This window comes from Eleutherodactylus coqui, chromosome 4 (genome assembly GCF_035609145.1).
Source record: "Eleutherodactylus coqui strain aEleCoq1 chromosome 4, aEleCoq1.hap1, whole genome shotgun sequence".
Lineage (NCBI taxonomy): Eukaryota > Metazoa > Chordata > Amphibia > Anura > Eleutherodactylidae > Eleutherodactylus > Eleutherodactylus coqui.
In genome coordinates, this window is record NC_089840.1 from 132,146,251 (window position 1) to 132,159,809 (window position 13,559).

At 42.0% G+C, this 13,559-nt stretch overlaps 1 long non-coding RNA gene across 1 annotated transcript; it reads right to left on the reverse strand.

Annotated features, from left to right (window-relative positions):
* Positions 1-3,686: 3,686 nt before the first annotated feature.
* On the reverse strand, positions 3,687-10,857 carry LOC136625695 (uncharacterized). The gene is made up of 2 exons (XR_010792565.1): positions 10,126-10,857; positions 3,687-6,808 (listed from the first exon to the last, which is right to left on the reverse strand). It is a non-coding gene; the product is annotated as an uncharacterized lncRNA (long non-coding RNA).
* Positions 10,858-13,559: the final 2,702 nt, after the last annotated feature.

Sequence of the window (13,559 nt, forward strand, 5' to 3'; positions counted from 1 at the left end):
CTTTATAAGGCCTGGTACCAGCCCCACCTGGTACGTGGGAGTGACCATCCCACCCTTCACTTTGGTCACTCCAGGAAAAGCTGGCCCGGATTATGCGGCTTGGAGCCACCTACTTGCTACAACGTGTTAGTAGCTTAATGCTACTAACACTATACTGCCGGCTTCCTCCACCGAGCCCAGGCTGCTCGGTGGCACGTATCTGCCCAAGCGCTCCCCAAAGCAGCATAGGAGAGCATCCTAGGCGAAATATACCTGCCCTCCAGCACCTTGCCGGTCACCATCTCACAACACCTATTTGAAATAATAGCAGACTGATGGAGCTAAACAAGCTTGCAGGACTTTGACTCATGGGAGAAAGCAGGCATCACATGACTATCACAGCTAACCCTGGGTACAGAGCTGAAAACCTTTGCTCAGCTACACAACTGAGTACAACCTACCACATACACAGTTTTACAGGTAATTACAATTAAAGATATGCCTATCACACTGAGATGGTTTCCTCGGAAATCCAAATAACTAACTTTGCATTGGCTGATATTGTAGGAACATCTTCCACATCTACAGGGAAAATATCATTGATATACAGTTACCTGCAGGGTCATCCAATTCTCGACATCCAGTTAGGATAAAAAAAAACAAATGGGAAGGAGACATAGGTCCTATTGAAGACTTACAATGGCAAGAAATCCTAAAAATAAATGTGGGGATAGAGTTGGTTAGGCTGCCTGTCCACGGAAGCTTTTGCATTATGTTCCCCACGGCAATAATACGGCCGCGGGTAACGCAGTGCACGATTTTCATAGCGTTGCTATGGAAAGCGCAGCCCTCCTGTCCACGAGCAGAGAATCATAGCGATTCTCCGCGGTCAGCCTATCTGTCAGATAGGCTCACCGCGGAGATCTGTCTGCTGGCTCCTGCTCCCATGGACAGGCAGCCTAAAATTATTAAAGAGCTTTTAATTTAAAAAAGGGGGATTCCGAGTTGTAGAATTTCTATACAACCAGCTCTCCATGCTCGAACATAACAACTAAGTATATACTCACCTCTCCCCTCACTGGGTCCTGCTCCGGTGTTCAGTCCTCCGTGCCTGTGTTTACAGGATCCATTTCATTCATACCCCATAGCCATAATCTTGCAGTTAGGGGGAAAGGCAGATGCCTATTCAGACAATCGGTGAGTGTCCCAAGTCGGGATTCCAACTGATCTAGCAGTTAGATCAGTGGATAGATTGTATGGCGGTTGTTGAGATGAACCACGAGCAACCATGTACCACACCCCCTTAAAACTAATGTGTTAAGGCCCATTTAGACACAACGATTATCGCTCAAAAGATGGCTTTTGAGCGATAATCGTTGTGTGTAACTGCACTGACATTGTGCAGTTTTCGTCATTCCGTCGCTCATCGTCGTCTTTCAGCGTGCTGAAAGACGAGCATGAGCCTTATCAGGGATTCACAGCGGGATACAGCTGATACTATTGCTTCAGCTGTATCCCGCTCCCTGATGACAGGTGGGGTATGAAAAACAGAGCGGTCCAGCTCTATCTTCCATACCCGGCACGGAGCGCTCGGCTGTATAGCAGCCGGGCGCTCCATGCAGAAAACATCTCGATGCAGAAGACAAGTGGAGCCAGCCTGCTTGTCTTCTGCATCCTCTGCACGGAGCGCCCGGCTGTTATACAGCCGAGCGCTCAGTGCAGAAAACAGCGGGATGCAGAAGGCAAGTGGGGATACCTCGCTTGTCTTCTGCATCCTCCGCTCTTAGCGCTCGGCTGTATAACAGCCGGGCGCTCGGAGCGGGGAACAGCTGGATGCAAAAGGCAAGCAGGGACACACGCTTGTCTTCTGCATTCTCTGCTCCGAGCGCTCGACTGTATAACAGCCGGGTGCTCAGAGCGGAGTACAGCTGGATGAAGAAGACAAGCAGGAACAACCTGCTTATCTTCTGCATCCTCCGCAGGCAGAGCAAGGCGATCGCTCATCTTGAGCAATCATCTTGCGCTGTAAATAACACAACGATTATCGCTCAAAAGTTGCTTGAGCGACATCTTTTGAGTGATAATCGTTGTGTCTAAATGGGCCTTTAGAACTGAGTGTTATTACCTAATTGCACTGCACTTGTTTTAGGACTGTATGTGCAGAAAAACTTTATATGTATTGCACTGTTTTATGTGTTTGCTATAACATTTTATTTGCAGGCACTATGGAAATATGGCAGTACGATCAGAGACTATAATTGGGGTTGCTTTGTGCTCTTTATGGCAAATTTGCATGCAGATGAGAGATGGTACAGCTCATCTAGAGCACCACCAAGGCAGGTTTCCTGCAAGTCATTGACTGACCCTTTAACAGGTCTTGTAACAAGACTCGGAATATATGTCAATGCCAGAGTCTTTTCCAGAAGAAAAAGTAACCATGTACAGACAGCTGTTTCAGGGTATTTGCCCCTCATCAGTGTACAGTAGTTTTCTGACTGGCTGAGTGAAAGGACTATGATGTGTGTCAGGAGGGGTACAGTTTTATAATTGTGGAGACCACCTACTCGGCGGACTTAAAAGGCCTGTACCCTTCTTTACCCATGTCATGGCGAGTTCTGACACCCTTGGTTAAAAATTCTACAGCGCCAGTTGTGATTGTAATGGCTGCATGAGATTGACTGGTCTGTGAAAGTCAGAGTGGCCAGCAGGTGAATCTAACTAAATCATTAGACTCTGGGATCTTGTGTGTGGCATCTTGACTGAGTCTTGTTGGGATGGTTAGGCATGGAGAAAGCTCTACCTGAAGTGTTCTTAGATATTTGTGGGTGGTTATGGACTTCTACCTAGGCAGACTGTACTATGGGCTCAGGCCACCCTGGGAAAACGGCTGTTGTGACCAGAGAATGCTTAGGTGTGAACCTTGTGGCCTGTTTGAGTTCTTTTCAAGTAAGTTGTCCTTGAAAGCAGCAGAGGTAAATGGAACGGTCACAGTTTGCAGCTACTGGCTTACCCCTCCTAGAGGACATGTCTTGCATACCTCTCCTACTTGCGACAGACACCCAGCTCTGGCATCTGCTCGAGCTCTGACAGCGTCCCGGAGGGTGAACACTAGGCCATTTTTTTTAAATGGCCATTGTGCACCAAACATACTGCTCCCCTGCCAATCATATATGGACACTCACTATATTAGTTATCCTACTTCAATGGAGAGTGCCTGAGTATTGTGGTCTTTTGATCTCGCTCTAAGTGGTTTCTAGTTTGTTCTCATTCTCTGGTTCCTGACTTTGGTTATTCCTGATTACATTCCTGTCTCTGCTCCGGCCCCCAGCTTGTTATACTGACTGCACTTATCTATATATATATATATATAAAGCTGAAAGCCCTCACTGACTCACTCACTGACTGACTGACTCGCCAAAAGTTCTCCAACTTCTCGATGTCGTAGAAACATGAAATTTGGCGCGAGCATAGATTATCTCCAAAATAGGAAAAGAAATTGGGTCCCAACTCGATTATTCAATTATAGCGCAAAAGAATTGGCGTCGAAATTTAACGTACATAATCTAAATCACTCACTTCCCAATGTCATAGAAACAGGAAATTTGTGATAAAGCAGTGATAAAGAAGTACGCCTAAATCAGGTAAAATTGAATATAAGAGTCACTAGTGACAGCGACCTTAACCAGAACTCAGACACGATATCCGAATGTAGTCAAAGTCAGTAAGAATGCCTGGTGAGCCAGGCACCCAACTTTTATTGAGTATTAAAAGAAGGTGTGGTTAACATATAGAGAGGGGAGGCATATTCAAATGAGATATAGGTAAAACATATGGGAGTATACATTATTGGCAGGTAAATGACTTTCTCAGGCTCTAAATATCACATTTGACATAGAGACATTGGAATTCACAGATGTTGCAAAATTACACAATAATAGGATAACCCCTCCGCACTCTCATGCTCCACGCATCCTGATTCCACGATAGAAGATAATTTCATAATGCAAAAACATCCTTGTACTAATCACCATGTGTACGTGACATGCTAAATCAGCACACAGTTCATGACCAGGCCAGTGTGTTCTCATCTGAAGGCCTTAAAGGGATTTTCAGAGTGAACCAATGTCATGAACCAAACTATATCTTTTACAATTTCCCTCCTAAAATATCTTTATAGTGGAATGGTAGGATGCACCCTAGGCTAGAAGATGTAAAACAAAGCAGACCTGCTATCTTTGCTACACTCACTAGCCCTTCCTAGAGAGACCCGCCCCGAGGATGTGTGGAGATCTTCCTCCCACTCCTCTACCCCACCCCCACTGGGTCAGGCCTCTTCTTTCCCTGCTAGTCTCCTCAAGGCACACAGTAGAAGGGGTTATCACATCCCATTGCACAACATCCAAAAGCGTTGATTAGGTAAGAGTAAATGAGAATAAATGAGTCCAATGGAAGTCCATATAAGGAAATGTTCATGGTATGATTAAAAGTCCATATAATGCATGAGTCCTTTGAAAGGTCATTGTTCTTTGAAGGTTAGGATCCTTTAGATCACGCTGTCATATCCGCAGTACATGCAATTATCAAATTTTTGCAGAGTAGGTTTTCCACACAAGGTACAAGGTGTCTTATCAGTTGTCAACACTGTCATGAGATGAGTTTCAGTTTTTAGCACACCGGGGGATTTCTTAGCGGATTTTCCTGAAAAACATTTACAATTAGTTCCCAGAATTTTTTTGATGATTACCATTACAAGCTTGATGACAATTACGAGTACTATAACACACAACACTCCTTGTAAGAATAGGCCCACTACTCCAGAAATCATGCCACCCAACCCCTTAAACCAGTTCACAGGGTTTAAGTAAGATAACCATTCGGGCCATTTGGTCTCATCGTCAGAGATAGCCTTACGGTACGACTCTTTTATCCTTCTCGCTTGTTCCAAATCATGAGTGATCCGTAATGTTCCTGCTGGATCTATGTAGTGACAACAAGATGGACCCACCACCTGGCATAACCCTCCTTGTGAGGCGGTGAGATAGTCTAGGACCACTGTGTGTTGGTTAGTGACCAGAATCAGTTGTTTAGTGTATTCATTTTGAACACCGAGTATGTCAAATAGTGTATCAGTGATGTTATCAAAAGCGTCTCCCAAAGCCTCTATCATGTGAGTATTTCTTAATGAGTTAAACATCATACCTATGGGTCCTCCCAGAGCTGCTCCAGCCTTCCAGGCCCAGTGTGTGTGTGCAAAATGTACTTTGTGTTCTGGAACGTAACATATGTGATGGAACATGCTGATAGGGAAAGTCATCACTAGTCCAAACCCAGGTGGCCTGCTCCAATTTTGCTAGGGTACATGTACCTCCAGCTCCAAGTGGGATCCACCTGTAAGCTTTACTACCACATACTGCATAAACACCTGGAAGCTTAATCAGTATTCCATGTATGACCGCATCTGCAATATAAACTAATAACACAGTATTAGGAAATAAACACCAAGAATAAGCTTCAACATTAATAAATTCCTAATAGAACGCTTTAGCGACCAAAGGGGCATGACAGCATACCCAACCTTCTAACAGATTTTGTCACTCTAGATATGATCTCATGATACATAATGATTTTGTTAGCGCATTCTTTATCTAATGCATGCTCACTAGACACAATTGAAATCTTGCCAATAATACAGGAAGGGAAGTAAAATATTTTCTTTTGTTCCTTTACAGAAGTAATTAAAGTTGGTAAAGGCCTTCCATCTCCTGGTTGCAGGTTATGAGTATTTTGTAATGATAATAGATCTGGAATAGAACTGAAAACATGTTTATGAATCTGCCGCAATATTTTCTACATAAAATGTCAAAACAGCATCTATTGGTCACTGAAACAGGTATAAGAGAAATATTTTAGAGAAAAATTTAAGTGCAACCTTAACAGTTTTTCCAACGTTCTGGCAGGTGCAAATGGCACAATCCTTGCACAAACCTAGCAATAGTGTGCTGACATCCTGATGTTACCCAGCGCTGTTTACCAGACTCACCATTGCCTCTTCGAACTGATGTGTAGGTCCTTGTGAGATGGCACAGGTAACAGGGTGTCTGAACCCAACCCTTTTATAACTAAAACAGGATTACATAATGGGAGCAAGAATGTGATTATAATACATAAAATCACCTTCCAACTAAAAGTTTGAACATACCTTTTTGACATTTTATAATTCTGTTATTAAATGATTGGTAACTTCTAAATGTTTCTCTCAAATGCTGCATGTTTTTCATAACAATGATACATTGCATAAACAATCAGATAATCTAATATCAAATTTATTACACCCTAGAATTTCATTTGCTAGCAACACAAAACCAATCCTGTCAAATCTGGGCTCGAGAAAAAAAAACAAAAACAAAAGCAAAAATGAAAAATAAATATATAAAAATAAAACAACAAAACAGTCATATATGGAATACAAATGTCTCTTTATCTTGAGGTCTTCCTTCCGCTGTTTTTCATTACATCCCAAATATACAGGGTCTCTAATGCAGGGAAGCAGAGCAATTATTGTGTCCTTACTACTTTCCCTGGTTAGTCTGGTGTCAGTCAATCTCCTCCATTCATCATACCCATGGATGTAAGGTATTCACAGGTGACTATAGAGCCCCTTGTTCCTTGTAGATTCCACTCTTCCACATGCCCTTTGCACACCATTGGTCATCTCAGGTCTCCAGGGAGGAGCTATAATGCTTAGCCCTCCTTTGACTAGTCGCCAACTGGCAGTTAGGCACTGTTTTAAACACTTGTCAGTTCTTCAGGCTCAGTTGAATAGTCACAGCTATGGAGAGGTACAGCTGGCACTTAGAGAAGATAAAAATTAAAATCACACTTGCAAAGTTCCAATCTCCTGCCAGATATAACTCAGTTCATGAATTCATTCAGTCCAAAATAACCTTGATCGCAAATAGTTCAGTCCATGATAAATTAAAACAAAAAAACAAAATCGCAGTCCTGGGTCTTGTGGTACTCTTCTTCATCCGTCCATAAAAATGGATGAAACCAGTTTCTATATGTCAGCTTTATCAATCTCTGCCCAGAGTGACCCTATTAGCTTTCTACTGCAGCAAACAAATATTTTTAATAAATATCTATTTCTATGACAGCCTGAACAACTTCTATATACTTTATACATACAACTCATGAATCAGTCTTTTGAACAAACAGTAATAATTCCTTAAAATTATTCAAACATCACAAATTAAGATAATCAAGTTTAAAACACAATCTTAAGATTTATCATTATCATCCATACATTTATAATTAGCAACTTTCATACTTTGTCAGTCTAGCCTTTTCAGAGTTCTTCCCTCACACCCTCCTTTTCGGGGGAGGGACCCACTGCACACTCCCTCTCTCCACATCATCCAGCTCCACCCCTTTGAGTCCAGCCAGTTGTTTTAGATCGTTAAACCTCAAATGCAAAAATATGGATGATCAGAGCACACCTCAATACCTCATTATACTTGCATTGATAGGACTTCACACATTCGTACTCATTAGATTTACAGGACAGTTCTTAGAAGCCAACAGCTGGATATAAGTATCATCAGCAGAACCTCCACTAAATGATTTTTTTTTTTAAAGGTTTTGTATGTTATAGCAAGCAAAATCTATTAACTCCCACTTCTTATTAGATTCAATTAAACTAGAACGTATGTCCTGTTTACATATTATCGATCAGCCGGCTAGGGAGGGAGTACTATAGCCAAACATCGCTCCTATGTCTGGCTTCTACATGGTGGGCAATTGCCCTTCATGCAACCCATCGCTCCACAGCCGTAACGCCCTTCTTTGGCTGTGGACGGGATGTGAATGTATCGCAGCCCTTGTGATTCAGCTCAGTAGGATTTTCACGTATCTTAAATTGCATATATACATTATATATGTATCTTTTATATTACTAGTTTTTCCGTTAAATAGAATGCCCCCCTTCACCCCTTCCACAATGTCTGCATTTGCATACTATGGAGGAGCAGAGGTTAATTTTCTGAGTATTCCAAAAGGTTAAACCACTGCATACTCACTCACTTAAGTACACATCATATAGTCATGAATTTCTACTTAACATTCCTGTCCAGGTGCAAATTCCCTTCATCTCCATACCTGCTCTCATGTATTTTTGCCTGATATACCACCCATACCAGATCCCATCATAAACTTTCCCTGATCAGTTTTTCCCTGATCCCATCACATCGTGGATATTCTCTGATCGGTCATGGGTCCCATAGCAACTGTCAAAAGTAGCGAACTTTGTCTTCAGTATTTGCTATGTAAAATCTGTTTACCAAAATGACACCTGGCCGCGGGTTGCGATCCTTTGGCACTCTGCCATTACCCCTGGCTAGTGTTCCACACATTACAGTAGCCAGTTTAATCCAGGCAACCAAATACAGACCAGCAGATTTTGGAGAGGAACTTGCACTTGTAACCCTTAAACATATACTCACGTAAGTGATCATGCAGTATTTTTAGCAATACTGTACACCCACTGAAAACACAAGAACATAGTCATGATATAATGCTTGCACGTATGCCAAGCAATTAAAGGAGCTTCAGTTTTCTATTCAATTAAGGTTACAGTGTAGACACATCAGTCTGTAACAAACCGTCCTCATGAAAACTTTAAAATTACATGACCAGTGAAAAAAACATTACGTTACTGATTTATATAAACATGAACCACAAAGCATTCACCCAAAGCTCACATTGCAAAACTGTACTCACACTTATACAGGCGAAAGTAACATCCAAACATCAATCAGTACACAAGTAAAATTCCTTTTAGAGTAGTAGGAGAATACAAACATACAGTTATGAACATAAAAGGTTATACAGTGAATAACCACCATATATTATCAAATTAAAACATTACCAAACATAATAAAGACAGTTAAAGAGGAGATTGCATGATGAAATATTTGCTACGTACTTGGCACAGAGCCAACAGACTATCAGCTATGTACCTACAATCGCAGTACAGACACACAAATAACAAACCATTCACAGCAGAAAACTAAATCCAGTCATATTCCATCATATTTCATACTCCTATACCTAAAGGTAACAGATCCATCAGACAGACTTACATTCTCTTATTGCATAACTTACTTCATTGCACATTATTAAAACATCTAGTTTTACTTTAACTTTCTGTAGTGTAACATAGTAATATTTCACTAGTGTTAACAACAAAACTCTTAGCGGCATGTCACATAGCATTCTCTCCCCCCTCATAAACATCACTACATACATCCATTTAACCGCTCCACCTTACCACTACTCTGTGAGTGGCATGGAGTATGGAATGCCTGCTCTATTCCCAAGGCCTTTTTCACCTCTTGACATACTCCAGAAGTCAAGTGTATACCTCTGTCACTCTCAATCACCTCTGGTATTCCATACTGACACACACACTAGGACATATTCATAGGTCCCACTTTTAGGAAAGTGGATGAAATTATTCTGCAATCGCTGAAAATTGGCGCCAAGCATTAAGGTCAGGACTGCCAGCTTTTGGTAATTTGGCCTTCCGCCTATCACACCCATAGCAATCCAACAGGGAGAGCCAGTCCCGTCTTCAGATATCTAGCTATGTGCAAAACCTTGTGTCTCGCAACTGTCAGTAAGCGGCTATCCCAGAGCCCAGTTACATATACCTACACTCTATCGGTAGCCAAAAACTGTAGAGTCGTATTGAAACCATGGGTAAAGGAAGCGTACAGAGCGTAAAAACACAACCTCAAGTGAAAATCTATGCGTCAATACCAGAATCTCTCTCTGAAGCGTTAATATTATTTTTACATTCAAGCTCATCTTCTGTAATTGTGCAGAAAAGAATAAAGCAGTCTTCTGGGGAATAAGAGCTGTCTCACAGGGATGTTGCATATCAATAATCATACTGTAATACTGCACAATATTAATATAAAACAATACACGATGTAGCAGAGCTGAATAACGACACAGGAAGGCGAGGAAGCAGTAGGGATAGGAAGAGTTAAAGCATGAATACAAGGCAGGAAATGATATGTAGCAGAGCTATTGCTGCGCTGCTTATAGAAAGACAAAAAAGACAAACAAACAGAAAGATAATTTTACCTGATAGGGAGCAAGTTCATAAATGCTGAAGCTGTACACCTGGCACTGACACCGCAGCCGACCCCTCTCCCCTAGGAGAAGTCAAGAGAAATCTCTTGCCCCGGGGTACTGCTTCATCCAAGAGAAGTAGGCCGGTGCTCCACGTTCAGTAAGAAGTGTATAGTTTTTAGCAATCTCGCTGGGGCCTCCAACTGATAAAGCAGTGATAAAGAAGTACGCCTAAATCAGGTAAAATTGAATATAAGAGTCACTAGTGACAGCGACCTTAACCAGAACTCAGACACGATATCCGAATGTAGTCAAAGTCAGTAAGAATGCCTGGTGAGCCAGGCACCCAACTTTTATTGAGTATTAAAAGAAGGTGTGGTTAACATATAGAGAGGGGAGGCATATTCAAATGAGATATAGGTAAAACATATGGGAGTATACATTATTGGCAGGTAAATGACTTTCTCAGGCTCTAAATATCACATTTGACATAGAGACATTGGAATTCACAGATGTTGCAAAATTACACAATAATAGGATAACCCCTCCGCACTCTCATGCTCCACGCATCCTGATTCCACGATAGAAGATAATTTCATAATGCAAAAACATCCTTGTACTAATCACCATGTGTACGTGACATGCTAAATCAGCACACAGTTCATGACCAGGCCAGTGTGTTCTCATCTGAAGGCCTTAAAGGGATTTTCAGAGTGAACCAATGTCATGAACCAAACTATATCTTTTACATTTGGCACGAGCATTGATTATGTCATAAATAGGAAAAGCTAATGGGTCCCAACTCGATTATTCAATTCTATGCGCAAAAGAATTGGCGTCAAAATTTTACGTACATAATCTAAATCTCTCACTTCCCAATGTCATAGAAACGTGAAATTTGGCAGGAGCATTGATTATGTCATAAATAGGAAAAGTGAATGGGTCCCTACTCGATTATTCAATTCTATGCGCAAAAGAATTAGCGTCCAAATTTTACGTGCGGAATGTGATTTCTTCACTTTCCGGTGTCATAGAAACAGGAAATTTGGCACGAGCATTGATTATGTCATAAATAGGAAAAGCGAATAGGTCCCAACTCGATTATTCAATTCTAGCGCAAAAGAATTGGTGTCGAAATTTTACGTGCGGAATGTAATTTTCTCACTTTGCGGTGTCATAGAAACGGGAAATTTGGCACGAGCATTGATTATGTCATAAATAGGAAAAGCTAATGGGTCCCAACTCGATTATTCAATTCTAGCGCAAAAGAATTGGTGTCGAAATTTTACGTGCGGAATGTAATTTTCTCACTTTCCGGTGTCATAGAAACGGGAAATTTGGCACGAGCATTGATTATGTCATAAATAGGAAAAGCGAATAGGTCCCAACTCAATTATTCAATTCTAGCGCAAAAGAATTGGCGTCGAAATTTTACGTGCGGAATGTAATTTTCTCACTTTCCGGTGTCATAGAAACAGGAAATTTGGCACGAGCATTGATTATGTCATAAATAGGAAAAGTTAATAGGTCCCAGCTCCATTATTCAATTCTATGCGCAAAAGAATTAGCGTCCAAATTTTACGTACGGAATCTAATTTTTTCACTTTGCGGTGTCATAGAAACGGGACATTTGGCACGAGCATTGATTATGTCATAAATAGGAAAAGCTAATGGGTCCCAACTCGATTATTCAATTCTATGCGCAAAAGAATTAGCGTCCAAATTTTATGTACATAATCTAAATCTCTCACATTCCGGTGTCATAGAAACGGGAAATTTGGCACGAGCATTGATTGTGTCATAAATATGAAAAGTTAATAGGTCCCAACTCGATTATTCAATTCTAAGCGCAAAAGAATTAGTGTCCAAATTTTATGTACGTAATCTAATTCTCTCACTTCCTGATGTCATTTTATATGAAGGAAACGTCGCATGGTTACCTCCACGTGGTGTTTCCTGGGTAACGCAGAGAACTATGCAAAATGGTGAACATATGTTTTTCCTCAGTATCTCTAAAGAAACCACGACTTCATAAGATTTTCCGTGTGAACACCAGATAAATACCAGTACCAAATTAACTCGGGCGAAGCCGGGTATATCAGCTAGTCTATTATAATTGCTAAGAGAATGGAGGCAGAGCGCACCAGAGATCTCTTCTAGCTGACCACCTCCACTCAAAGTTAAGGCCCTTTTACAAGGGGCTGACAGTCGTTTGGACAACTGCAGGACCACGGATGTCATCGCTAAGGACGTTAGCGCTCGTATATAGCATTCAAACAAAAAGACTTGGCAGCTGCTCGCTGGCTTCTCGCTGAGCGAGTATTTACACAGAACGACAAGCCAGCGGAACATGCTGAGCGAGCATTTACACAAAACGACAAGCCAGCGTACTAATGAGGTTTTTTAAGCTGAGTAAAAAGTCAGCTTAAACAATCGCAAATGACAAGTGAGCGATTTATTCACACTGAACGATTATCGCTCAAATTCGTTCGCTTGAATGAATTTTGAGCGATATTGTTAGGTGTAAATGGGCCTTAAACAGGCAGTCGTACATCTATGAACAACTGCCTGTTTACATGGGGTAATAGTCAATTGGTTATTAGGTGAGCTAAAGACCAAGCGACTCCAACAAGTGAGTGATTCTTGCTCATTTGCCCTGCCGGATCCCGTGTTTACATGGGATGACAGTCATCCCTTTTGAGTAGTCACTCGGGTGACTATCAGCCTTCATCTACCAGCCTTGTGTGTCTCCACATAGTGAAGTAAAAGCAGTTCAGGACCATTGAAAGAGAGGCACCGATCCCAGTTCATTTGAGTGGGCACTTCCTTGGCAGCAGTTGGCACTTCTCAGTGCTTTTTTATGGTGACTAGCACAATTTCATGGTCAATTTTCTGTGAATTCACTATTGTCTTAAGATTGCAATCAAGGATGACTTTGATAGTGTGTTCAGGATAAGAAGGGACAATACTTGGAAATTAGCTACATCGGAAAAATTTGCTGTGTCACGTGCTTCTATAGGTCTATGAATTGGGCTCCTTAAAGGAGATGTCCCGCGCCGAAACGGGTTTTTTTTTTTTTAACCCCCCCCCCCGTTCGGCGCGAGACAACCCCGATGCAGGGGTTAAAAAAACCACCCGCACAGCGCTTACCTGAATCCCGGCGGTCCGGTGACTTCAATACTTACCGCTGAAGATGGCCGCCGGGATCTTCTACCTTCGTGGACCGCAGCTCTTCTGTGCGGTCCACTGCCGATTCCAGCCTCCTGATTGGCTGGAATCGGCACGTGACGGGGCGGAGCTACACGGAGCCCCTCTCTGGCACGAGCGGCTCCATAGAAGAAAGCTGAAGACCCGGACTGCGCAAGCGCGGCTAATTTGGCCATCGGAGGCCAAAAATTAGTCGGCTCCATGGAGACGAGGACGCCAGCAACGGAGCAGGTAAGTAT